General features: G+C 44.5%; 1 long non-coding RNA gene across 1 annotated transcript in view; it reads right to left on the reverse strand.

The window, feature by feature from the left end:
- Positions 1–2,693: 2,693 nt before the first annotated feature.
- The window catches only part of LOC141373498 (uncharacterized), a 39,495-nt gene continuing 15,395 nt past the window's right edge, over positions 2,694–26,793 (reverse strand). Inside the window, exons 2-3 of the long non-coding RNA XR_012379562.1 lie at positions 22,356–22,464; positions 2,694–2,943 (exon numbers count right to left, since the gene is read on the reverse strand). This is a non-coding gene — a long non-coding RNA (uncharacterized lncRNA). The remainder of the gene's footprint in view (positions 2,944–22,355; positions 22,465–26,793) is intronic.

The following is a 26,793-nucleotide window of genomic DNA, read 5'->3' on the forward strand; positions in this document are numbered from 1 at the left end:
GAGAGGCCAGAGAGGAGATTTTTTTGCAGGAAAAGAGAGAAACCAGAGTAGATGTGAACAAGAATAGGGGTTCTGGGTTACTGAATGGCAGGGAGACCTTACTTATATCCAAAGCTGATGAGCCAGAGTGGTTTCGTTATATTCTCTAAGGGAGATCAAACCAAAAACATCAAGGTTCCTTGAGGCTGGTACTCGCAGGGGCCTGGACATGAGTGCATGCTTCTCTAGCACAACCATGTTTGTCTCGTACTGAGAATTGTTGGCATCTAGAAAAGCAGTTGCCCTATATGGAACACTGTGGACAGATGAGTTTCCCCCTGGGCTTGCTGCTTAATCGTAGGTGTCTATTTTTCTCTAGAGCAAGAGGGAAATAACGACCCTTCCAACCCACATTGAACCTGAGAGAGAACGACTTGAACGGGGATACGTTAGCATCAGTGTGGCTTAGTGAAAAAGAACACCAACTTCGGAGTTCAGACCCCAGCTCTGCAGCTTGGTGTTGTAACCTTGAGGAAGTTAATTCACTTCTCTGACCCTCAGTTTCCTCTGCTGTAACCTAAAGGTCTCTTCCTAGCGTGTTTGTCATGATGATTATGGAAAATGTAGATCAAGTATTTAGCCCAGTGGCTGGCACATGGTAATAAGTGATAGCCATCATGATTATTGCTCCACTGAAGTAGCTCTTTTGAATCCAGGAATGGACTGAAAAGCAAAAATATAATTAATAATAATATCTATTCATAATTTCATTTAATCTACAAAATACCTCAATGAGACAAGTATTATTGGCATCATCAGCCTTTGACAGAAGAAACCCGGGTTTTAAAAGGTCACATAATTTGTTCAAAGCCACATGACGAGTAAGTTGAAGAGCTGAAGGTTTGAATGCAGCTCTGTTTGCTTCCAGAGCCTGTGTTCTTAACCATGTATCTCCAGATTACACACTGGTCTTAAGGCTAGGCACTGAAAACTCTATCATCATAAGCCATTTCTATAGACCACTAAGTAGCTAGAAGCAGCTTCTGGATGTCCAGGAGACTGTTTCAGGTAGCTGGAGTAGAGGTAGACACCCCTCAAAGTCCAGGACAAGGGTGCCCATGAGCATTCTGACAAGCACTCTCCTAAATGCAACAAGAGCATCTACTTGAGTGACTGACTTTTATAGAATTCATAGGTGTCTTGCTGTCACTAAAGTAAGTCAGCAGTAGGAGCAACAAAAATCCAAATCTGTGAACTGGACTTGCTTGAGACTACTTGGAAAAGTAGACAGAGCCCAGTTTTTAAGTGAAGATCAGCGTACAAAAGGAAAGAACACTGTCCGGAACTCTTTAGGGATGATTATCATATTCTACCACGTTTTTTCAAAAATAGTAACAAGGAAGTGGATGTAGCCATCACGACACAGAAAATGGGCTTGTGGCTTGAAAGAAACACTACTGTGTGCTTTCTGTTCCTTTGAGAACAGGGCAGACAATGATATCGTCTCTAAGGAGCCTGTCTGGGTACACCTAATATCCTCCCCATCACTCCCAGATTTCAGGAATGCCTTTGAAGTCAGTGCGAAATCCAGGCATCTCAGAAGGATTGCATATTTTAGCTGCTTTTAAGATGAGGACAATATCTACAGCGACCTATTACAATCAACATATTTTATTTGTAACTGGAAAGCAGCCAAATCTTTTCTAACTCACACCCAAGCTTAATTCCAAGCTCCCAAATCTGACTGGCTAGTTGGCAGGCAGAACACTCCACCTTGACAATGCCCTTAGAATTGATTGTCCTTGTTGTAACCTATTTAATCCTTCTAGAGTAGTTTCATCGTTATATTTTGACAGTTAGATCTGCACCTTACCTCAAACACCTCCCCAAGCCCCACGCCACTTCTCCCCTCCCTCATATTCTCAGGGTCTGTCTTCAAGTATAAGTGCTCAGAAAGTGAACTCCCTCTTTCTATTTCCCATAACCGTTCTTTGCTCGAGCTGAGATGTCAGCAGGTAATGCCACCACCACCTGATCCGCCCAGCAAATATTTATCTTTCAAGCTTGTCCTGATCACCCTCCCAGAAGGTGAGCTATCATAAAACATAATGAAATGATTGTTGCTGTAAGGCATTATGTTTGGGGGCAATTTGTTATACAGCAATAGATAACCAGAATGCCTACACATGGTATGATACCAACGCACAAAAATATCTATGTGCCAAAACAATAAACAAGTACGTAGCAACAATAAACACTGAATTCAGGATGGTGGTAATCACTCCAGTAAAGTCACTTGTTTGCCTCTACTGTAGAACAGTGGATCTTAATTTTTTGTTGTTGTCATCTTGTTTTATTTAACAGTGATATGAATGTTAAATGGCACTCACTTGCAGGACATGTTCCCACAGGCGTGCCCAAATATCCACTGTGGTCATTGTAAATTAGACTGTTGGTAATGCAGCACCCATCAGGAGCAGATCCAGGATTTGTGGGGCCTAAAGCATCCACAAATTTGGGGAACCTCTTTCAGAAAAAAAAAAATTCTGAACCAAAATTAGATGCAAAAGTAAATACTTATTTAGAATGAGAAATCACAAATTTTATAAAGCTAACACATACAAACATACAGAAAAATGTTTTTATTAATTCACTTTATGACATACCTTTCTTTTTTTTTTTAAGATTTTATTTATTTATTTGACACAGAGAGACATAGCGAGAGAGGGAACACAAGCAGGGGGAGCGGGAGAGGGAGAAGCAGGCTTCCCGCAGAGCAGGGAGCCCCATGCGGGGCTCGATCCCAGGACGCTGGGATCATGACCTGAGCCAAAGGCAGACGCTTAACGACTGAGCCACCCAGGTGCCCCTATGACATATCTTTCTAAAACTATTTTTCTGAAGTTTTGGCTGTTCAGTCTTCGATTGGCTCTTCACAGTATACCAATCTGGGGATATCATTTTCTGAAAAGAAAATGGAAAGACAAATTAGTTTTTCTTCTAGCACAGTTAATAAAGTTCTTATTTATTGAGTTTTTAAAGGTCTCTGTCAGCTTTTAACATTTTCTTATTGATGTCATGTGAATTTTGAGGATTACTGTCAAATTTGGGGAGATCCCTAGCAGGTCTTTTGTGCAGGAGTGTCAGATTTCAGGGCATATCAAGTTATCTTTTCAGTGACTGATCTCAAATACTCTGACTTGAAATGCATGCAGCATTTATAATTGCATATGCTGCATTTTGCAGTAGATTCTTTTTTTTTAAGATTTTATTTATTTATTTGACAGAGAGAGACACAGCGAGAGAGGGAATACAAGCAGTGGGAGTGGGAGAGGGAGAAGCAGGCTTCCCGCCGAGCAGGGAGCCCTATGCGGGGCTCAATCCCAGGACCTGGAATCATGACCTGAGGGGAAGGCAGACGCCCAACGACTGAGCCACCCAGGCGCCCCTGCAGTAGATTCTTGACGGGAGAGAACTTCTGTTTCTTTCCCTTTTTTTCTTTTTGGTGGGAAAGTGGCAGAGGGAGAGAGAATCTCAAGCAGGCTCCATGCCCAGTGCGGAGCCCAATGCGGGGCTCCAGCTCACAACCCTGAGGTCATGACCTGAGCAGAAACCAAGAGTCAGACGCCCAACCGACTAAGCTAGCCAGGTGCCCCAAGAGAAATTCCATTTCTAATCATTACTGATGGGGTCAAAATCTTCTTTTTACAATTGTACCCATCTAGTGATTGGAAGGATTTCCCCTAGACTACATTTTTTCCATACTTCCCAAACATTTTTTTCCTTCGCCTCTCCTACTGTTGGAGTTTTTTTTTTTTTTTTTTTTTAACATATCACCTTTGAGTCTAAGAACAAGGACCAGAGAGACAAAGGGTACTATGTTCCGGTTTGCTCCTTTAGGGCCTGAATTCAGGAAACTGAAGTTTAAGAGACTGAAGGGATTACAGAAAGCCGTGGAGGTTTTGGCCCCTCCCCTGTTTGGAACTTGGGGAGGGAACAGCTGCAGAGTGGCTTGCTTCTTTAAGAAATACTGCTGTAGATTAAAAATAGTGGTGCATGGGGGTTAGGTGGCTATGGGCCTTGGTTATCCCTCTGAGCTTCCCTTGGCTGAGACCTGGTTGTCGCCATATATTCCATGAAGGACTGGGAAGGCAGCTGAGTTGGGAACCAGAGGGCATGCCTGTGAGTACAGTGTTCAGCCTAAACCAGGAATCAGATGAAGGTTGTAGGTGCAACTCAGACAGGTATGCCACACCAAGGTGACCTGAATCAGCAAAAAAGAGCACTGGGTCCTGGACACACCAAGAACAAAGTCCAGGCAGGTCAACTCCAATGGCAGAGTCAAGTGCAAGATGCCCCCGGGACCAGACTAGCCAAGTGGACTCACAGCAGAGCCCAGCAACACCCCACACAAGAGCACTAGGACACAGGCATGTATCCCAGGCCCCCTGCCCTTGCCAGATGGCCACCTGAGTAAGCTTTCCACTCTGTCTGCCACCCTGTTCCTTTAGCTATTGTTCTAGGAGGGAGTAGAAACAATGGAACCTAAGATACCAGAGTCAGATTTTCAAATCACAGGGGAAGATCCCTGGAATCCTCCACCAAGACTTATTAACAATATCTATCAGGTTCTTATATATGTCTGATAATTCATGTTACCATAATAATATATTTATATCACTTTTTTTCAGTTAAGCTTCACAATATCTCTAAAACAGAGGTACTACTACTATACCCATTTTACACTAAGAAGCCTGAAGCCAAGAGAAATTAAACTTTTAATTTGCCCAAAGCTACCCAGTTTATAAGATAGTGGAGCAGGGCTTTGAACTCACAGGTAGAATTCGGGAGTGCACACTTGGAACTGCTGAGTTCTGCTTACCCGTAGCAGCTTGAGGACTCTAGGTGTATAATACCAAAAGCTCCTTGGGGTTGGCCTGACTATCCCCCACCATGAGTCCCTTCCTTGTCACTGCGTGACATCAGTGGCAGATCTCAGAAGATTAAGTGATTGCTGCTCCAGTATATGTAGTGTGGCTCGCTTCTCAAATGCTTCAGGGGAGAGTCACCTGTTGCTGGAGAAGCGCCGCACGTCAGCCATTACTACACTAGGCCACCCTCGCAGAGACCAAGTATGCTCTGATCTCATACCCATGCTCATGCCCATGTTCTCTGCTCCCTCCCAGAAGCCTCTGGAGCATCTTAAAGGTATGCTCACTCCCAGCACAACATATTTTGATCCATGGAAATTCATCCTTAGAAGTAATCACACTTGCTACAGATAATCCAGAAACTGGAGAACAGTGGGCTCCAGATTGCAATTCTGAGTCTGTGACAGGATCGCTTGAAAATGTATTTATCCATCATGCACCACATTTCCATAAAACGGAAGGGGGTGCAACATACTACTATCACTTCTAGGCTGGTTGGTTGGCTTCCTCTTGCGCAAGTATTCATGCTCAATTGTACTTCTCTGCCCAGCTGCGCCATCTCCTCCAGCACCCCTCCCATCAGCATCTACTTTCCTCCGAGTTTTTGAGGACAAAGCCATCTCCTTGCTGGTGCTGGCAGTGCCCATGGAGAGAGCTAGGATCCGTGCCAAGCATGCAGACTGCTGATGCTCCTGGAGCCTCTGGTCCAGTGGGCACCGCAGCTGAGAAGATCCCATACAGAGGTAGTGAGATCAACCTCCGACCAGCCCTGCCATGCTTTGTTCCAAGCAGTTCTGCTCGTACCTGAAGATTCTCAAAGATGTTGCAATTTCTTCCTCTCACCTCTTGCTGGGAATGCCTCAAAGTCTCATGAAGCCAGTTCCTCTGTTTCTGGTCTCTCCTCTCTAACCAATGGTCTGCAGCACCTTCTAGATGTTGTGCCTCTGCTCTGCCACTCACTTCTCAGGCCCAACTCCTCACTAATCTTACTTGTCCTCCCTGCAAGGGCACTGGATATTTGACCAACCCAGCACAAAACAATGCACATTGGTGATAAAAATGGGTGCAAAGCCAAAAGGGACTTGAAGGAAAAATATTGTCTTCACTAGCTGTATTTTGGCCCTCACTCAGGAAGACAAAATTGCCCTATAACAGTTGTTAAAAAATACTTAGGAATTTCAGCATGGGTTAAATATTTTCCTCCTGTTCTTATTTTAAGTATGTAAAACCAAAAATGTGCATATCCATCTGGAAAACAGCATTTTTATATTTTAGTCATGGGTATATTTAAATCTGAAGGTCAAGACCAGCAACACCCTACATTCCAAATTGGAACTCTGTCCTCACATACATTCATGTTTTCTTTTTTTTTTTTAAGACTTTATTTATTTATTTATTTGACACAGAGAGGACACAGCCAGAGAGGGAACACAAGCAGGGGGACTGGGAGAGGGAGAAGCAAGCTTCCTGCAGAGCAGGGAGCCCAATGTAGGGCTGGATCCCCGGATGCTGGGATCATGACCTGAGCCAAAGGCAGACGCTTAACGACTGAGCCACCCAGGTGCCCCACATTCATGTTTTCTTTTAGTTCATCCTGAATGATGGTGAGTGACAGGATTTGTCAAATGCAATGAAGAAACACTAGGGGAAGTTCATCATGAGGGTAGGTAGGGGACTTGTTCTTGATAAGATAAGCGGGTTATGTCTCACCATAAATGTTGTAGTTGTATAGAAGAACACAAAATCTTTCAGTCTAATACCTTAACAAGGAAAACTATTTTCAGAGCAATTTTAACATCTTTCATCATGCTTATGTGAGAACCAAGGCACTAGTGGCCATTCTGGGGTTGAGGCTAAACATTATGCACAGATTAAGACATGGCAGCTTCCCAAAATTAAGACAGGAGAGCTCTAGGAAACCGCTGAAATTCCAGGTGTACACATAGATGCTCCAGGACGGCTGGAAGGAAAATAACAGGTCTCTGGTGGGGGACAAAAAAAAGAAAAAAGGAAAAGAGATATTTGGGGGTAAAAGAGCTAGTTGTGAGCAGTCGAGAAAGGGCAGAAGAAGCTAAGAGGAAGTTCAATTTAGGAAGGTAAGAAAAGGCTAACAAGCAAAGAAGTGCCCTTTGTGGGTCAGAAAGGAGGAAAGAGAAATTCAGCAACAAAAATTCAGGAAACCCAAAAAAGAGAATAAATGAATGTATTAGGATCACATGTGATTCCGGGGAATCTGCATCTGCTCACCAAAAGATGGTGCTCCCAAATCCCACAGCCAGAAAATGAAGAATAGGATGACCTTGGTTTCTATTCTATTTTCCCCAGCATCTGCTAAAGCAATCTGGCCAGCTATTCCCTCTTGGGTGGCAGGGAAGGGGAGAAGCATACAGACAACAAAGGTGGGAGGGAAATATAAAGGACAGTAGCATCAAGAATTTCTGTAGAGGAGAGACTTGGGAGTGCTGCTGGGGAAACACCCTAAGAGGAGTGTGGGCTCTGTAGTGACAGAGGCAGGGATCTAGTAGACTGTGTCTCAGGGGGTCTACACTAGGCTTGTAGATAGTGATCACAACCCAAAGGCAACTTTCTAGGCTCAATAGATCCTTTGAAAATTAGATCATTTGTAGTTCAATGAATATGGGTATTTTAAATCTAAGACTGTGCCTGGTTCCCCAGGTAGCATACCTGGGGTATATACAGTATTAGGATATGGTATTGGGCACAAGCTACCAATCCACCAGAGGTTTCCAAGATAGCTCTTCTCTCCTGCCAGTGAGAGCTCTGATCACATCTGCAAGTCTTTAGCAGGTTCCTCCAACATAGACTGGAGCATAAAGGGCAACATTTATTTTTTATTTTTTATTTTTTTTAAAGATTTTAAGTAATGTGTTTATTTGTCAGAGACAGAGAGACAGAGAGAGAACAAGCAGGGGGAACGGTAGGTAGAGGGAGAAGCAGGCTCCCTGCTGAGCAAAGAGCCGATGTGGGACTCAATCCCAGGACCCTGGGATCATGAACTAAGCCAAAGGCAGACGCTTAACCGACTGAGCCACCCAGGTGTCCCAAAGGGCAATAAACTCATAGGCAGCCTCTAGTAAACTCTTTTTTTTGAGGACACAATCTAATCTTTAAGGGAAAGCTAGGCTATTTCATTACTCCAAGTGGAATAATAACAGATAATACATTAGGATGCTTTAAGCTGAAAATAACAGAAACCCCAACCAGGAACATCAGAAACAAAAAGGAGAATGTAGTATCTCATGTAACAGTAAGTTCAAAGGTAAAATCATTTCAGGGTTGATAAGCTCACTGTTCAATGACATCATTAAGACATCTGGTTGCAATGTGTTTTCCAACTTTCTACTTCTCCTTCCTCTGCTCTTCCTTCCTCCAACCAAAACCTTGACCCTTGTCCTCACATTTATCCTCTACAGTTGCAAACTGGCTGCCAAAGTTGTAAGTGCTCCATAGAGATGCAACAGCGTGAACAAAAGAGGGTCTATTTCTTGCCTTGAATCTCTTTTATTCAGAGGGAATTTTACGTTTTAATTTAGTTTTTTAAATTGTAATTTAATTTTAAGCTTTCTTTAAACTTTCTTGCAATCTCACTGCTCAAAATTGCTACTCATGCCAATTCCTAAACTAAACTTTGACAAGGAAAATGGCCTTGCTGTGATTGGTTCGATGTAATCAAGATCCACCCTGCTTTGGGTTGAAATCAGCTTTCCCTGAAGGACATAAGTTGCCTGATATCAGAACAAATTGAGATATTGTTAGTCAGGAAGAAGGGAGGAATGGCTGATGGAGAGGCCGCCATATTGTTTGTCTTAGAGAGGAACATGATTTCCAAACATACCCTGACCTACCAGCTGCTGCTCCTGTTCCAACAATCCGCTTGACACAAGGATAATGACTCTTCCACCCTCCAACCCCAAATTTGGGCATAACTGAAGTAATGAAGGCCCTTCACAAACAGGCTAGGAGCAAGCCTGGAAGCCCTGAGACCCAGTCAAGAATTCTACAAGTACCAAAAAAATTAATGTGAGTCATAGGCAGCTTATGTTGAAACATAACACCAATTGAGAAGCATAAGTTGTACCACTGACGGTGATAAAGGACCTTCCAATAATCAGTAAGTACCAGTTAGATGTTGTTCCTGTTCATCCCTTGACCTGGGTTGTTTAATAGAGGTCCTGGGTTTCTATGAGCGCTTACTGCATAGTTGAAAATCCTGTTTATCTTATTGTCACACATATCCTTATAACATAGTCTCCCATAAGTTAAAGTAACTTTAATAAGTTGGATTTTTTCTCTGCAGAAAGTCAATTTAACCTGGAGGCCCAGGGTTGGGAGCCAAATGAGGACCTACAGATTTGTTCTATTTTATCCTCACATAGTTAGCCTATAAAGTGGTTTTTAAAATTTCTAAATTAATTACAAACATTTAAAAATCAAGAAATCACATCTTTAAAAATCTGGATTTCTGGATTTTTCTCAAAAAAATCAGATCTGACCATGGGGTCACACGGTGACTATTGTCTGAAGCTGAATTGTGATCCCTCTTTGGAAGGGAAGTAGATTCTCCAGCTTGCTACAGACCCCATTTCATATTCATCTGCCTGTTTGATCCATCCCAAGTTTATGGCCCCTGGCTACCTAATCAAAACTACACATGGACTTGCCTAATGTGCCTGAATTTGATAAGTCATAGCCAGTTCAATCTGAGATGGAAAAGCAAATGCATATATGAAGGAAGAGACATACATGTATTACACACACAATAGGAGACATAGGATCTCTGAGAAGGGCTGAGCCATGAGGCCCATCCCCCACGGAGAAACATTCTGAAACTCACAGCCCTCCTCCCTCTTCCCACAAATCTTGGGAAGCTGGCCAGTCCTGATAGGAGAGAAAGAGGAAAGAATCAAACATACTATTGTGTTCTGGTCTAGTCTACAGCAATCACCGTGTCGGGGGAGGCCCCAGAGCACTAGATCTGATTACCTACTGATCATGATTTCAGCTTGTAGAACAAGCCTGTTCCCATTAGTGACTGTATACAATTACTAACTGATATGCTTTTGGGATCTTACCACAATATTCTTTTCAGGGATTTCTCATTTCTTCCACCATCCCCTACACACAGACACACAGACGCATACACAGGTATGCGTGCACACACACACATACACACACACACACATGTGCTTACCTTGATAGATCTGATAGCAGGTGGCCCAAAGGGACTCTGAAAACTGGCTTTGTTTTGTCAGCATTCTATACATGTTTCTCAAGGTCTATTTTCTTCCTTCTTTAATCCCCACTTAATGACCACATCCGTTACAACCTACCTTCCTTGCTAAATGTCAGAGTCCAAAACTGGAGGGCCAGGGATGGGAATGGAGGGATAGTTCTACCAATCATTTTCAGTAAGTGCCTAATTCCAAACTAAATCAGAACGGTAAAAATGTACTAACTTAACGTCTCAGGATCTCAGTCCAGAAATAGCCAACATTCAGTATGAACAAAAATGTGCATAGCATGATACAAGGCTGCATGTTGAAATGGACAATTGAGTACAGATTCTTTAGCTGATGAGATGACAGAAATAGTTCTTAAAAATTAGGACAGATAAAAAAAATCAGCAAAACAGGGAACTAAGTATCATAGAGATTACTGTGGCCTTTGGAGAAATTTCTATCAAACTGGTTGCAGCTACAGGGAAATTAGGCTAGTGTAATAAGACCAGACATTTTGAGTCCAAAGCACCCCTTCAAGCACGGAAGGACACAAACAATGCTTCCTCCTGAAAACGCAGGGTAAGACAGTCTTCTGTCTGTTCTACTTTCTGGTGGCCTAAGGTACCTGCCTCAGGAAAATCCTGTTGTAAACAGAAGGGCTCATTCTACCTAAAGAGTTTTAAAAACACCTGGAATGTAAGCTCTGGTAGAACATCAAGGAATTGGACATTTTCTAGAACTCCTCTCTGATCCTTTCATCACCCTAGGAAGTGCCTGAAAATAGTAATTAGGCAAGGAACTGGGAACAGAGAGATACTGCATAGACTTTGGTGGGTTTGCCTCCATTATTCAGTTCAGCCAAATTCAATCAGAACTACTCTGTGCCCAGCACTGTGCTAAGGGCTACAACTAATGTGAAAGAAGTTTATGACAAAGCCCTTGACTTCAAGAAGCTTGCCATCTTGTTGGGTAGGCTGAAGCTATACGTACGAAGGAATTAGAGAGCAACATGAGAATATAACTGAGCATCAAAATTGATCTAATCTTTACCTAATCTTGGGTTTCTTAGGAACCATTCCACAAATACATTTGTTAAATTATAACTAATTTAATTTGGTATAATTTAATAAATTAAAATCCATCATTGGTCACACTCCAGCACAGCTAAAACCAGGAGATAGATAATGTCAAGTGTTGAAAAGAATGTAAAGCGACTGGGCCTGTCGTACATCAATGATGGAAGAAGAAATTGCTAAAACCACTTTGGAAAATTCTTTGGCAGTATCTGTAAATATAGTATATCCTATGATCCAGAAATTTTACTCCTGGATTTACACCCAACTGAAATCCACATATATTTTCACCAAAAGACATATATAAAAATGGTCATAGCTGCACTATTCATAATATTCCCCAAACTGGAAACAACCCAAATGGCCATCAGTAGCAGAATAGATATGTAGCATACTCAGGCAATAAGCTACTAAAGAGCCATGGGAATAAACAAACCATAACTATACCCAACAATATGGATGAGTCTTACCAACACAATGTGGAGCAGAAAAAGCCAGACCAAAAAAAAAAGAACAAAACGAAAAAAAAGGACAACTACATACAATAGGATTCTATTTGTATAAAGTTCAAAAGCAGATAAAACTAATCTATTGTGGTAGAACTCAAGAGAGTGGTTTCCTTTGTTCAGGAAGGGTGGTTATTGGAAGCCAGGCAAAAGGAGGACTCTGGGGGGCTGATCATGATTTATTTCTTGATCTGGGAGGTGATCACATGAGTGTTCACTTTGTGCAAATTCACTGAGCTCTGTGATTTGCACACATTTCTACATAGTTTGTCAATAAAAAAACCCATACAAGGGTCACATCGAGTATTTTAAACGCATAAACATTTTCTAAAGATCTCTACTAATGGAGAATTGAAGCCCAGAAGAGTTTTAGAAATTGACTTCCAGCAGTCTGACTGGGACCAGGAATTTCAAGTTTCTGAACTCCCTGTTCTGTTACTGATTCTCTAGACAATTTTAGAAAAACATTACTTGTCATACCTCTCTTTTTAAAAATAGCAAGTTTGGCTTTCATTCTTCAATCACCAGCTAATGGGTTTGCCTTTAAGGGTAAAATATGTGTAATTGCCCAGTAGTTGATGCTTTCGACATTAAATCAAAATGAAAATTCAAGTCCCTTTCAATTTTCATGATCGGTAACAAAATTCTGCTGCACATAGGGAATGGGTTGTTATTGTCCAAAGGAAATCATTATCACTCTCATTCTCTGCTCAGCCCACAGGTGAAGCTTAGGCTGTCTGCCGTAAATCTTTATGTGGAAGCCAAGCTCTCAGAGGGACGGGGACAGGTGCTTTCTCAATCCTTATGTGGATGGATTCCCTTGCTCTGAGGAACAGGAGAAGAAACAAGTCTTAGCAAAATATGAGCCAAAATGAAAAGAGAGTTGGTCTGGGTGGAAGGGGACCTGGGGCTGTCACTTATTAGCAGGAAAATTCTAACAAGTCATTCCACCCCTCTAAATTTCAATTACCTCGTGTTTAAGATGAGATAACAATCCCTCTCCTACTTACGTCATCAGGTTGCCTTGAGGTAAAAGTGAGACAACGTATGTAAAAGTTTTTTGGAAACTAGAAAGTGCTACCCAAATGCAAAGGATGATAATTGTGTAAGAGTGCTGTCAGTAAACTCTGTTGTTTTAAAGTCAAATGTCCAGGGGCTGAGGATAGAGCACAGTGAGGGAGACAAACGAGGCCCCAGCGCTCAAGCAGCTTATGTGGTAAGGAGACATTTTTATAGATAGTAAAAGGCCAAATGAAAAATAAGATGACTTTGACGGTCAATAATATTGTCCTAATGTGGTACGGTGACAGATGGCGACTACACTTACCATGGTGAGCATTGAGTGATGTGTAGTACACATATAGTAATGTATTGTGGAATCACTATGTTGCACACCTGAAACCAATAATAAGTAAATAAGTGAGTTTGGTTGGTTAAAAAATGCTACGAAGAAAAGAAAGCAAAGCAGTGCAATAGAGAGTGACTAGGAGGTTTCATTAGGTTGGACGACCAGGGACAGCCTCCCTGAGAGGGGGCCAATGAAGCTGCGTCCCGAAAGTGAAGAGGAGGCTCTGGGGGCAGAGGGGACCCAGATGGGCCAAGGCAAGGGTGCTGAGATGGGAGGGAGCTTCACATGTGTGAGAAGAGACAGAGAGCCCCTGTGACTAGAGCAGGGAAAGAGAGGAGAGGTGGCCTGAAAGGTAGTTGGGGGCCCGAGCCCAGAAGACATCATGGATTGTGCTAGAAGCTGGTCACTTAGGGAAAGGGTGCAGGTAGAAAAGAGGGCACAGGACCAAGACTCGTGTATAGCAGAGGAAGACCTGGCAGCAAAAGACTTTTCTCCCAGGGAACTAGCTGTGAAATCATAAAATCTTGCCTTACTTCTGACTTGCAGTATTTCAGATAAACACCACTCAGGTTCCAGAGATGGATTCACTTTGAGGCTGGTGAAGGGTAAATTTCGCAGTGCCCCACTTGTACAAGACTCTTCCAAGACCCTGGGAGGCACTCCAGCATTCTTGTAATCCAATTTGGTATTCTTTTTCTTTAAAAGGTCTCCCCAGACAGGCCCCAACCCCTGAATGTGTCCAAATGCTATTGCAAATTTCTAGAATCAGAGCTTCAGCAACAAGTCAGGACCCAGAGGTTTGTAAATATGCCTCCTTTGACTACTCAGGGTCCTTCTCAACCAGCAGAGGAAGCTGAGACCAGCATTTCTATGGGCTGCCCTACTTATTTCTCTTTGCCTTACTAGGCCTTGGGGCCAGGCTTTCTACAATCTGGCCATAGCTAACCTTCCCAGCCTCATGCCCCATGGCTTCTCCAAGCCTTCTCCTTCTTCTGCCTCCCCTACCTTCCCCACACCTGTAATGAAGTTGCAGCAACTCGTTCCTGTTCTGGAAACCAGCAAATCCTCTCTTGACTCCATATTTTTACACATGCTGTTCCTCGTGCCTGAATGCTTTTCCCCCTTCTCCTGTCAAACCCTTGCTGCACTCATACTCTATAAAATTGGAGCCCTCTTGTCCTCCTCCGCCAATTACTGCTCCCATGACCCTGAATGCATCACTCCCTGAAGACCCCAACCTCACTGTAATCAGAGTTACTCATTTCCACATCTGTTCTTACCAGCCCCTGCCCCGACAAACTGGCCTAGTGGATTCCTTGAGAACAGGTCTTATTCATCTCATCTCCTGCATTCCCTTGCTCCATCCCAGGGATCTAGCACATTAAGTAGTGAATCAGGGGATGGCAACCTCCCAAATGCTTAGCAGGAGAGAACATGAGGGTTTGAGGAAACTTCTAGTTTTGCCAACATAGCTCTAAGCTTTTTTTTTTTTTTTAATTTATGTACACATCTATCCCAGCATGCCCAGGGCCTAGTAAACACAACCTAGTATGTGGTTGCTGGCTGCATGGTTACGCACCTACCCCATACAAAGCGCACCTGTGGGCACCCTGCTCCTGCGGAGAGCTCCCTCTCCAGGGCAAGGTGGAGCACGGCACTTACGCTAAACAAAACTTAGTAAATAGCTCATTAAAAGGACTACAGCTGGAGGAAGGGACCCACTCTAAGGAGTAGCCGATGACTGCAGCTTGTCCCTGGGATTGGCTCTACAGACAAGAACAAAACTGTCCGGTTCTCTGAGGGGCTATGGGTTTGGGAAGGAGGCAGATCTGCCTTGGTTGGGGCTCATTCCCCTGAAGCCCTGTGCTCAGAGTGAAGCTTTCCCAGGGCCGCCCCAGGCCATGCGCCAAGCAGCTGGGTGGTGGTAGAGTGGCCTCAGTGTTTACTAAACAAACCAATGTTCTTATCCTGTCAAGATCTGAAAGACAAAAACAAAACACTTAGCATAAATACAAGGCTACCTATTCACTGAAAGCCTCAAACCAGGGCAGCTAAAAGGCTGAATATAAAGCAGTCAGGGAGAGTTTTATTGAAAGTGAGTTACATAACTTGAGACTTGCTTGAGACTCAAAGGCGCTGTTATCTCAAGGTTATAGAAAAGAATTAAGAGTAGCAGCGTCTCCAAGCACCTCTCCTATAAACTTTCTGCCAACAGTGAGGCCCCTGGGTGGGAACTGGGGCGACCAAGGCCTCTACAGTAAGCTACTCCCTTGGGTTCATCAAGACATCTTCTGGGCAGGGTGTTGCTCCCCACTGGTGGTGGAATCGCAGGGCTGTCCCATCATCACCAACTCACCACTCAAGAACTGTTCCGTTCTACCAACCCCTCCTGTTGTGTTTAAGAAACCCCAGAGGTGACCCAGCCAGGTCCTGCAGGACAGGGACCAGAACTCCTGCCATCCAGGCCAGCGCCCCTTCCGCTCTCCCCCACTGCCTGCACCTTCAGACACATCCATGGACCTTGGGTCAGCAGCCGATGGCTAGAGAGGACAACTGGGCATGACCCCTCCACACTGGAGGAGGCTAGGCGCGCCCCCCCCCAAGGCTTCTACTTTCTTTTTACACACACACACACACACACACACACACAACCGGGGGGGGGGGGGCAGAGGGAGAAGTAGACTCCCCACTGAGTGGGGAACCAGCCTTGGGACTCGACCCCAGGACCCTGGAATCGTGACCCAAAGGCAGATGCTTAACCATCTGAGCCACCCAAGCACACTTGCTTTCTCCCTTTCTCCTCCTTTCTTCTTTCTCCCCTTTTCCTTCCCAACCTGGCTCTGTCCTCAACCCACTGATGATACAGGGACCCCGATGCCTTGTTTTGTCTTACGGGTGGCAATGGGAGGCAGTGCAGTCTGGAAACGAAACGTTTCTCTCTCAACCTCCTCTACCTCTCTTCCAGTCTAAGCCTTACCCACCCGGGGCTCTGCCCTGCCCCGCCCCCCATCCCTGCCCTAGCCTTTTCCTCCCTGCCCTTGATTGTCTCTCCTAGAAAACTGGTTATGTTTAAGGCAGAACCCACCATAAGGTCATTACATTTTAATAGGGCACTCTTAAAGCCCAGCAACTTTCACCAAGAAACAGGGTCCTATCAGTGAACATATTTAAAAGATAAATTTTTTGAGCCAGGGACTTCTGGACCTCCCTGAGATTATAATTTTGCGGTAATCCTGCTGCTCCAAGGGGAATCGGAGCTAACTCCCCCACTGCCTCCTTCAGCGAGCAGTAATCCCATCCTGGTGTCCGTCACCTGCCCCAGCCAGCGGCTCTGCCTTTGGTGGAACCTCCGTTTGCCACGCTGTGTACTCGGAGGCCACACCCTCGGGGGCTACGGTCATTGGGTATGTACAACGCTAGTCAGCTCAGAAGTCCTGACTTGCTCAAATGAGAAAAGAGCTACCTCTGAGCCAGTACGTGGGTGATTTATATCTTTAAATCCAGCAGGATGTGGTCCAAGCTGGTTCTATGGAGGGACAATGAAGAAGTTCTTTGTTTGGGGGACCTGCCGGGGTAGGTTAAAGTACCAGGCAGGCCCTTTCAGCTTCCCCAGGCTCCCAGGAGTGTTGGCATTACACAATCTCTAGCCGGACAGACAGGCAGAACTGGCAAGCTCGCTGGAACACTGGCGAGGTCTTGGGAGAGAGCTTTTTCCCTGCAACTCTGCCAGTGTCCCTAATCACACTGGCTCTAGATTTAGGGACTTTGAACGACAAAATGATAAGGTCTGAAATTTATTTTGCTGCTCCAAAGGAAATTGTAAGACTCCCCAAGGGCTGGAAAACTTTGTGTTAATTTTGAATAAGTGGCTTTTCCAAAACCCCTGGCATTAGCCAAACACGTGGGAGAGAATGCAAACTTGCCTTTCTGTGGGACCAGGTCCTGCCCTGCCCCTTTCTCTTTACTGGGCAGGGTTTGTCTTAAATTTGCATCAAAACAAAGAGCACCAGCTGCAAACTGGGTGGCTGGGTTGCTGGGTTGTTTTGTATTTTTTCCATCGTCTTATTTAGAAAGCAAGTATTATTATTCCTTATTTTGGCTCCCTTCAAGTGAAATGGTCTTTTAGATCCAGCACATTTCAGGATTAGTAATGGGTCAAAGAGAAGGCACAGGGTGTATGAAAGTGTGTGTTTAAATTTCTAGTGCTGCCTTTAGAAAAATCCAAGAGTGAAGTCTCCCCAGGGTGTCCAACTGCTCCCAGAGGGCAAACTCCCGACATGGAATCAGCTAGGGAGATCAGATGAGTAAAACAGGGGGAGGGCTGCCTCTTCTGTGGCATCCAAGGGTTGGGCCTGATGACTTCTGATTGCACTTCTGGAAACTACCATCCACCTCTACTGAGCTTAGCCATAGGATATCTCCATGGTGTCTCTTGCATGGATGTCATTGAAAACATGGTATAACCATCATGCAAGACTCTCCTTATGAGGATTCTCAGGAGAAATTTCATTCTGGCCTTAAGACCACAGACATACATCCATCTCTTGAACATTTATACCACCTTATGATATTTGTGTGCATTCTGGCAAACAGTCTTCAGAACGCAGACATATATTCTGGATGGATCCTACATCTGTAGTTCTACCGGGGCTGCCCTGGGAGGATCTGCCTGCCCAGACCCTCAAACCCCAGAGAATACCTCCCAGGAACCATCGTCCCAGACCCAGAGCTTCAAGAAGCCTGACCTCAGCCCGAAAGCAAATCCCTATGGACATACCATTCTTTTTTAATAACAAATAATTCATATGACAAATATGGATAGAGCACCTACCATGTGTCAGAGGATACAGCCATGAACATGACAGGCAATTCCTTCTTCTCATAGAGTATGCAACTTAATAGGATTTACCTCACTAGATCCATTTGAGTTTGTAGATATGCCAATGAAATTAACAGGCAGCTAAGATGGAAACCTCAGAAAAAGACCAGAAGACCAAATTAACAGCAACAGCAAAAGGGTGATCTGAGTTGGACTGAATGAGAAGAACACTTAGAGAAAGTGAAAGAACTATACTTCTGTCAGCTGTGTAATCTTGGGCAAGTGACTTAATCCCTGAGTTCCCACATCTAAAAAATGATGATACCACAAAGGCTTATAGTGAGAAATAAATGAGATAAAGCTCTTAACACATATTGATAAAGCTCCTTGCACATGCTCAATAAACACTGGCTGCAACTTCTTTCACTACTATCCAAAGAGTGCTGAGAGGCGAAGGGCTCGTGGGATGGGCATTGTGGCCACATGACCTGTTTCAGTGGGATTGGTGTTAGAAATGGAAATGTGGGGACAATGGAAGGGTCATGCCCATGGTGTCACCTGAAGTCCTATTATTTCCAACAGAAACTATTTTTTCTCTTACACTTCAAAAAATTTCTAATCACAATCCTCATACCCTCTCTCTTTTCAGATATGGTAACTCCCATTGTCCCTTCCATTTTACTGATGAGAGTGGTTTCCATTTTATTGATCTTGGTCAACGTTAGAAAGTTAGCACAGAAGTCCAGACCTTCTAACTCATATCCCATGTTTGTGCATTTCCTGTTCTGAGGGAAAGCGGAAATCAATTTGGTTTTCTTCTTTGTTCCTTTTTGGCTGTAGCAAGCAGTGTCACATGCCACAGACAAAGGTCTAAACAACACACATTCTAATTTAGGAGTTCCTTACAATTGGCTTTATTGGGTTATTGCTTCTCTAAGTAAATCGTCAAATACCTCACTAAATGTAACACCCAAGTAACGGTTGTTTGCAGCCCTTGACCTAAAATTCTGGGATGCAAAAAAGTTAGGGAAGTTCCAAAGATGTGGTTCCCTCTCTGGCTCGCATACCAGCCTCAGCACATGGCTCACTTCTATTTCAAGGAGTTTATCTTCAGTGTACTGAAGCAATGAAAGTTGCATCTCAAAGCCACAAGATCCTAAAATCCCAGGATTTTGACAACCCAGTTTCCTCACCTTCTGTGCTTCATCCTACCCATCAGCCCCCACCCACACCCATTCCTCCACCCCTACCCACCCTTCATGGCCCTAAAGAACCCTCTCCAAGGCCAAGCAGAGAGTAGCTCTATAAACAAAGTGGTGAGAGGGAATACCCACATGGCCCACCCCCAGCACCAGTGCCCTAGGAGTTGAAACACAAAATGACCTTGCTGTATGAAAACTGAGAAAGGTTAGGAGATGATGGAGAAAGAGCATGCTACTAGTAATTTCTACTCATGCAAGGTGGGCAGGCCAGTGATATAAATAGAAGAGGGGCAACTCTCAAGCCCTCATGCCTTTATTCTCCATAGACCTTATAATGCAAATGAGCTAGGTTGGGCTCAACATAATCCCAGTTTATTGACCCCCAGTTATTTTCAGGGGATTGGTGGGCCCTTCTGACCCATTGCTGATGAAACTTGGGTGAAGAAAAACTCACTGGGCATAAACTGGTACATCCAGGATCTAGAGTTAGCTGTGACCATTGGCAATAGTTTTTGGACAGAGAAAACGTTTTTAGGAACCTACTCTGTTATTGCTCTGCACCATAAATTCAGGAGACCACTCTTTACTTCTCTTATCTCCTCAACCTGGTCTCTTAAGAACCAGTTGAGTGTTTATCAACTATTCATTCTGGTACAGTGATAAGGAGGAATTCTCTTGTTTTCTACGATAAAGCTTCTGTGTTCTGTTTTCATGCTTAGGCAAGTAGCCACAAGCCTGGGAGATTTATCAATTTATTACTCATGCCAATTTGGGGAGCTTGCAACTTTGAATCAAGCCAGAGATATTTGCTATTGTACAAACCTAGCAAGCCAGTGTGGAAAACCCAGGAGAGAATATATATCCTTTGAACAAATTATTCAAGTTGACAACATCCCATCTCCCAGATCAATTGCCCATTGAATCATAATGCCTTATAGCCACATGACCCTTCAGGGAAAGCTTACAAAGCATGTTCTCATTTGTTATCTCCTGACCCTGCCCGCAGCCCTCTGCTGTGGGCTTGACTGGTGTTATCACAGAGCAGGCTCTGGACTATGAGCCCAAAGGAGAGGGCTCCAGCTCCAGCCACTTCCTTGATTGATGTCCTTGGGCAATTTCACTTCAACTGTGATCCTCTGCCTTCTCTTCCGCATAAAGGAGCCAAAACACCCAGAGATGGATGGGACTAACAAAGCTTTAGTTTCAGGCCCTACTGTTGCAGGATGTCTTTTCTTTCGGTGCCTGTGGTTCTTGGTCACACTGCTTTGAAGAATGAAGAGGTAGACCAGATGAATAGTGGGGGGCAGCAGAGCAAAGTTTATTGAACGATAGTACAAAGCTCCCGAAGAGGAAGGGGACCTGAGAGGGTTGCCACGGAGTTTCTAAGTCTGGGGGCAGGGGGATGTTTATGGGCTTGTTGGCGGGCTCTTTTAATCTGATTTAACCCTCCATGTGCCTGTCATCCAATTAGGTTTTTGTCATCTACCTATCACATGGGAAAGGGTGGAGGGTCCTTCCCGGGTGGGTGTAAAATCCTTTTAGGGGTGGTTTCTTCTTAGGGCAGGGACCCCTTGTCCCTGCCTGTCTTTCTTCCAACTATCCTTCATTACTACCACCTGCACAGGCTGTGAACCTAATTTTGAAGTCATTTTGTGTCCTTTTTCTTAGAGAAGACTCTCTAAATTGTAATAAGCATCAGGACTCACCAAACCTAGATCAGTCTCCCAATATAACCTACTTAATCTAATACCCGGAAGCCAAAATATGACCGGTATTTCTTTGGCCTCAGCTATGCCAAATGGCCCCTGATGATCACCATTCAGACCCGTGTACTAGGTGGACTTCGCCGGTGCCCCTCCTGGATAGCTGTGAACGGCTCACAGCTGGCCCTGTCTCTGGAGAATTGACTTCCACTGCATCGGCGGAGCCCCTTGTCCTGGAGATTACACCAGCACCTCTGTTCAGGGCAGTCGACCAATGTCTGCTTGATGTGATCAAACGGCTGCAGCCCTGTCTCAAGGTGAGACCAGCTCTGTGATATAATCCATGCTCCTTTGGGATCAGATCAAAGCTAGACTGTAGCTGGGCTGACATCCTGGCTTAGCTCCTTCCTCCGTCTCGTTCTGCTTCCCTCATTCCCTTTCTCCTAGAGCCTTGCCCTACCAAGTTATATATATATCTGAATCCTCACCTGGGGCCCAGCTTCTAGGGTACCCAACCTAAGACATAAAGTGATAAGGAGAGCATCATCTTTTCCCATGTCAAAGCCTGTCTGGTCCACTTTCAAACACAGCCAAAAAGCCACAAGCCCCTGAGACCCACTGCAGCCAGTGCTCGGCCTACTGCACAGATTTGTTTACTTATTTCATGACTAGCATCCCTATCTGAGGCCCATCCTGGACCTCTAGCCAAATCCAGAGAGCCAGAGTTCTAAGTACCTTTGGAACTTGGTGGTGAGAGGGTAAAGGCGGTGATGCTGAGCATTTGGTAAAACTCTAAACTGTGACTGCCCCACCTTTAGTGTCTTCTCTGAGCATTTGCTTTAGATGTTAGGAAGGAGACCAAACGATGAGAAACAAATAATTGGTAGCATCATGTCTCTTTTGATCATTTTCTCGGCATTTTTTTACTCAGGAGATTTATAACTAGCCCTTTGTCCCAACTGAACAGAAGAGGAATCCAGGCTCTCCAGTGTTGCCTGTCATTTTAAGGAAAGACAGAGTTTGGGAGGAAAGAGATTTAGAGCCTCTTTCTGTCTCATCTCTGACTTGTTTGCGACTTTAAATGAATTAATTGTCACCCATTAGCACTCGCGTGTGTGGCATGGACATTTACTTCCACACCCTACAAAGAGCAAAGACTTTTGGAGAAAGATCATCATAACAGCAAGACCACCATCTATAAAAGAGACATAATCTTTAAATCACCAAAACGGACACACGAGAAATTCCTCACGAAAGGGAATAAAATGTGAAGCAGGAAATATTTATTACCCAAGTGCTTGCTCCTCCAGGCCCTTAGCCCTAAAGGATCTAGAGATAACTAGTCTACCACTTCATTACACAAGAGAGACAGGTATAGGCTTTGCAGACAAATTGTGAGGATCTAGGTCCAAATCCAGGAGCATCATTCAACAGAGAGAGGAGCAGGTGGGCCTGATGAGCTTAGGCAGGTACATTCCAGAAACAGCTATCACAGGTTGGAAAAGCCCAGTTAGGGGACCACAGACCCAAGAAGCAAGGGCCCAGAGAACTCACCCAGGTAAGGCTCCCAGTGCCCAACATGGAACTCATCAGAATCCTGGCTTTTCTGGTCCAGCAGCTTCCTGTAGACATCCTTGGAACTTGTCTCAGAATGTGGGCAGTACTATATTGAGTGGGGAGCAAAATAACAGGATTAACTCTGTGACCTTGGCCAACTTACTCGTCTTCCATTTCCTCATCTGTAGTAATTCCTCCTTACTCATTCCTCCTTACTTTCAGGCTGGTATCAGATTCCGTTTAAGACACTATGTATGAAATTGCTTTGTAACCTGGAAAGTGACAACTGTACGTGTAAGACAATAATATCTGTGGATAGGTGAGAAGCCAGAGAGAAAAGAAAGCTTTCTGGAATAGGAAGAAAGGAGTTCCAAGATCTGTAGGCTCATCCAGCCTGGTCTCTGAGCCGATGCAAGACCAGGCTTGCAATGCATGCACAGCCTTCCCTGCTATTGAGGGAGAGCTGGAAAGAGCTCCATGTCCAGTGTCCAGTGATCTTGGCAAGAATGAATCTGCCTTTGGGTGTCCACAGAAGTGGGAGCTGCAGTCTAGTCTTCCTATCACAGGCAACCACATATGGCCCATCTGTCAGACTGTTCTCTGCCATGACTTCTGATTGCAATTCCCTCTCCAGCTCCCTTTGGGACTAGGGCCCATCCCTAAGCTCTGATCCAATTGGCTGGGGCCCTGTTCCTTCCAGTCTCTTCCCCAGGACAGATGGACATGTTGGATAAACATGTTGGATATACACAGAGCACCCAAATTCTCAGAAATCCTACCCTCCACTCTACCTGCTCAACTCAAATAGAATCCCCCATGGACCAGCTCAGTCTGGATCACACTCAGCAGCACTCCCCAAGCTTAGTGGTTTGAACCATGGGTTCTACTCCTGGGGGAGGAGGAGTCTTCTGTCATTCCCTCCATCCCAGCTATTTCCCCCTTTACCCCTAAATCAACATCAGCTGCAACAGTCTCCCTCCTCCCCACTGGGAGCCCACAGTACATAATAATGACAGTTTTTAATATCTTTCTCTAAAAATTTCAGCAAGATAAAAGGCTCAAAAGAAATAAGGAGCATGTACTTCTAAAATTTTCATCCTTCAAAGGAAGAATCAAAGATAATTAAAATATTAGTGAAGGAAGCACAGGGAGATAAGAGTTATATTTGCATATTCTTTAAATTATAAATTAGTGTGCTGGGGTGCCTGGGTGGCTCAGTCTTTAAGCGTCTGCCTTCGGCTCAGGTCATGATGTCAGGGTCCTGGGATCAAGCCCCGCATTGGGCTTCTTGCTCAGAGGGAAGCCTGCTTCTCCCTCTCCCACTCTCCCTGCTTGTGTTCCGTCACTCGCTGTCACTCTCTCTGTCAAATAAATAAATAAATAAAATCTTTAAAAAAAAGGAAAAAAATTAGTGTGCTGCTCTTTAAAAAAAATTTTTTTTTTACTTAAACAATTTAGGTAATTGAAGTGATGAAGTTTGTAGAACCCTGATTGCCTGTGAAATAAATACACCTTGTAGGTCCTGGACACACCACTGATGATTTTATATTGTATAAACTTTACCGATGTTCTGGGTAATCCTCAAACAAGGGGGAAAAAGATGTTAAGCTAACAGGCCAAACAGAATGAGGTTGCTTTTGTTACTCATCTAACAGTTTGCAAATATGACATGAGATGATTGTTCTTCTGCTGGGCCAGGCAGGAATGGACTACCGGCAGCTGAGTAAGGGTGGAGTGTCCCCCAAAGTGTTGTCCCTGGAGCAGAGGGTAGTGCTCCTAGAGGCTTCATCTTGAGGCCCCCGGGTGCCAAACCAGGCTGATTGTAAACCAAGTGGCAGTTGGTGAGAAGTGGCTTTAGGGGCTTGAGTTGGTGGGAGACGAAATGGGAAGACAGAGGTGGGAGCAGAGACAGGAAATTGTCTACTTGGGAGAGGGGTTGGAGCAGCTTTTGATAAAGCTTCTGTAGCCTTGGGATGGCCAAGGAGGGAGCCATTTAGGTGTCCGGTGGGTCTGGATGCTTCTCTTCCTCCAGGAGCCTGTGGGAGAAGGGTAAGTCCCCAGGGGCAGAGAAACACTGAAGACATTTGTGGTTTTGATGCTAGTTCACCTGTTGCTTAGTCACTACTCAATCTACTCACCTCTAAAATTTACCAATCTTGCAGCACCAAGGATGGGCACAGCCTCAAACTTGGAATATCTAAGCATGTGGAACAGGAATTCATACTTGGTTTTGTTTAGGGGGAAGTCTCTACTTCTTTGATCTTGACTATCAGGTAATGTGGTTGATCATTTAGGTCAAGTCTGGTAAACAAAGCAGGCAAATACAATTTGGGACCCAAAATCACAGTGTGAGCATATGGGGTCTCTGAGTAAGGTGGCTCCCAGGGCCTTTGCTGGAACTGGCTGGTTATTAACCCAGACAGCAGAAAGTGTATTTCAGTAGAGGGCAAAAGTAATGAATGAGAGAAGAGGAAGGACCCTCATGAGGGTCAAAAGCTAGAATTGCCAACTATTGTGCTCATGGTTACTCTTCCACTTAAAATCTTTCTTTGGCTTCCCCTTGTCAAAGGGTGAACTCCGATCATCATTGTCCATTAGGGTGACATACAGGACCTGGCTCAGCCCGATCTCTTTTTTTTTTTTTTTTTAAAGACACATTTATTCAGCGTCATGATCAGACTATTACATTTAGCAATCAACAGCATGGGTGCAAAAAAAAAAAATCTACATTAAAACCCTTTGTTGGAATGCTTTACATTAACTAAAATAACCTGTTATACAATTAGTCACAGATACAGTCCTCGAGATTTTTGCCCATACACATGAGTATTGTCTAAAACATGTCTTCTTTGTAGCAGCTCGGCCCTACCACCACTGTGCTTGGCTGAGTTCACAAATCTGTTGTAACCTGTAGCTTCCCTGTCACTTCTCTGGCTCTCCTCTCCTGCTAAGCTTTGTTTCCTGGCAGTAATTAAAAAACCTTCTGCCACTGCCATAGCTACTGCTGCTGCTGCTGGAACCACCATAGCCACCTTGGTTTCGTGGTTTGGCAAAGTATTGGCCTCCACCACCATAGGGGCCAGAGCTTCTGCCTCCAAAATTTCCTCCTTTCATGGGTCCAAAATTTGAGGATTGATTGTTGTAATTGCCAAAGTCATTATAGCTTCCGCCACCTCCAGAGTTGCTTCCATCACTACCAAGTCTGTTATAGCCATCCCCACTGCCACCATATCCACCACCACCTCGACTCCCACCAAAGCCACCTCGACCACCGAAGTTCCCTCCATGACCAAAGTTGTCATTCCCACCACAACCACCTCCATGACCACCACCAAAGTTTCCAGAACCACATCGACCTCTTTGGCTGGATGAAGCACTAGCCATCTCTTGCTTAGATAGGGCTTTCCTTACCTCACAGTTGTGGCCATTCACAGTACAGTATTTTTGAATTAGAATCTTGTCTACAGAGTCATAGTCATCAAATGTTACAAAAGCAAAAACCTCTCTTTTTGCCACTGCCTCGGTCAGTCATGATCTCGATCACATCAATTTTCCCATACTGTTCAAAATAATCTCTTAGATGATGTTCTTCAGTGTCTTCTTTAATGCCACCAACAAAAATCTTGGGCACCAGGTCTTTGAGAATCTTCTCTTGAGACAGCCCTCTTTGGTTCCACAACTCTTCTATCCACCTTGTGTGGCCTTGCGTTCATGGCTGCATCCACCTCCTCCACAGTGGCATATGTGACAAACCCAAAGCCTCTGGGGCACTTGGTGTTTGGATCTCTCATTACCACACAGTCCGTAAGCGTTCCCCATTGCTCAAAATGGCTCCTCAGATTCTCATCGGTTGTTTCAAAGCTCAAACCTCCGATGAAGAGCTTCCGCAGCTGTTCAGGCTTTTTGGGAGACTCTGACTTAGACATGACGGCGGTGGGAGGGGAAACTTTAACAATGCTTACTCTGCGGCATCCATGGGCAGAAAGTCAGCCCTATCTCTTGACATGACCTCCAGACATTCAACTTCGGGCATCCAGATTCCTAGCAACTGGGTTGATCTAGCAACTATTTGACCATGGGTCAGCTTTCCTCACCCTGCAATAATTCCTGCCCTTTCTATGCCTGGGAATTTCCTCTTTATCCTTAAGAATCAGCCCCCCCCCACCCCCAGCAACCTGCCTCCCCCCACTGACCATTCCCTCCTTGGGCCATGACAGTAGCCTCTGTACCACTTTATTTGACTCACTGATTTTGTGAGCACATAAATCCCTACAGGCAGACGGAGGTGACCGTGTCTTATCACCCTCCATACCTCCAGTGCCCAGCATGGTGCATGACACATGCTAGTTACCTCACCAATGATTGTTGAATCAAATTGAATTGAAATTGAGTATGACTCTGAAATAACAAGCCATTTTCTTTTTCTTGTTCAACT

This window comes from Callorhinus ursinus, unplaced genomic scaffold (assembly GCF_003265705.2).
Source record: "Callorhinus ursinus isolate GAN/ISIS: 27379988/994484 unplaced genomic scaffold, GSC_fseal_2.0 scaffold10, whole genome shotgun sequence".
NCBI lineage: Eukaryota > Metazoa > Chordata > Mammalia > Carnivora > Otariidae > Callorhinus > Callorhinus ursinus.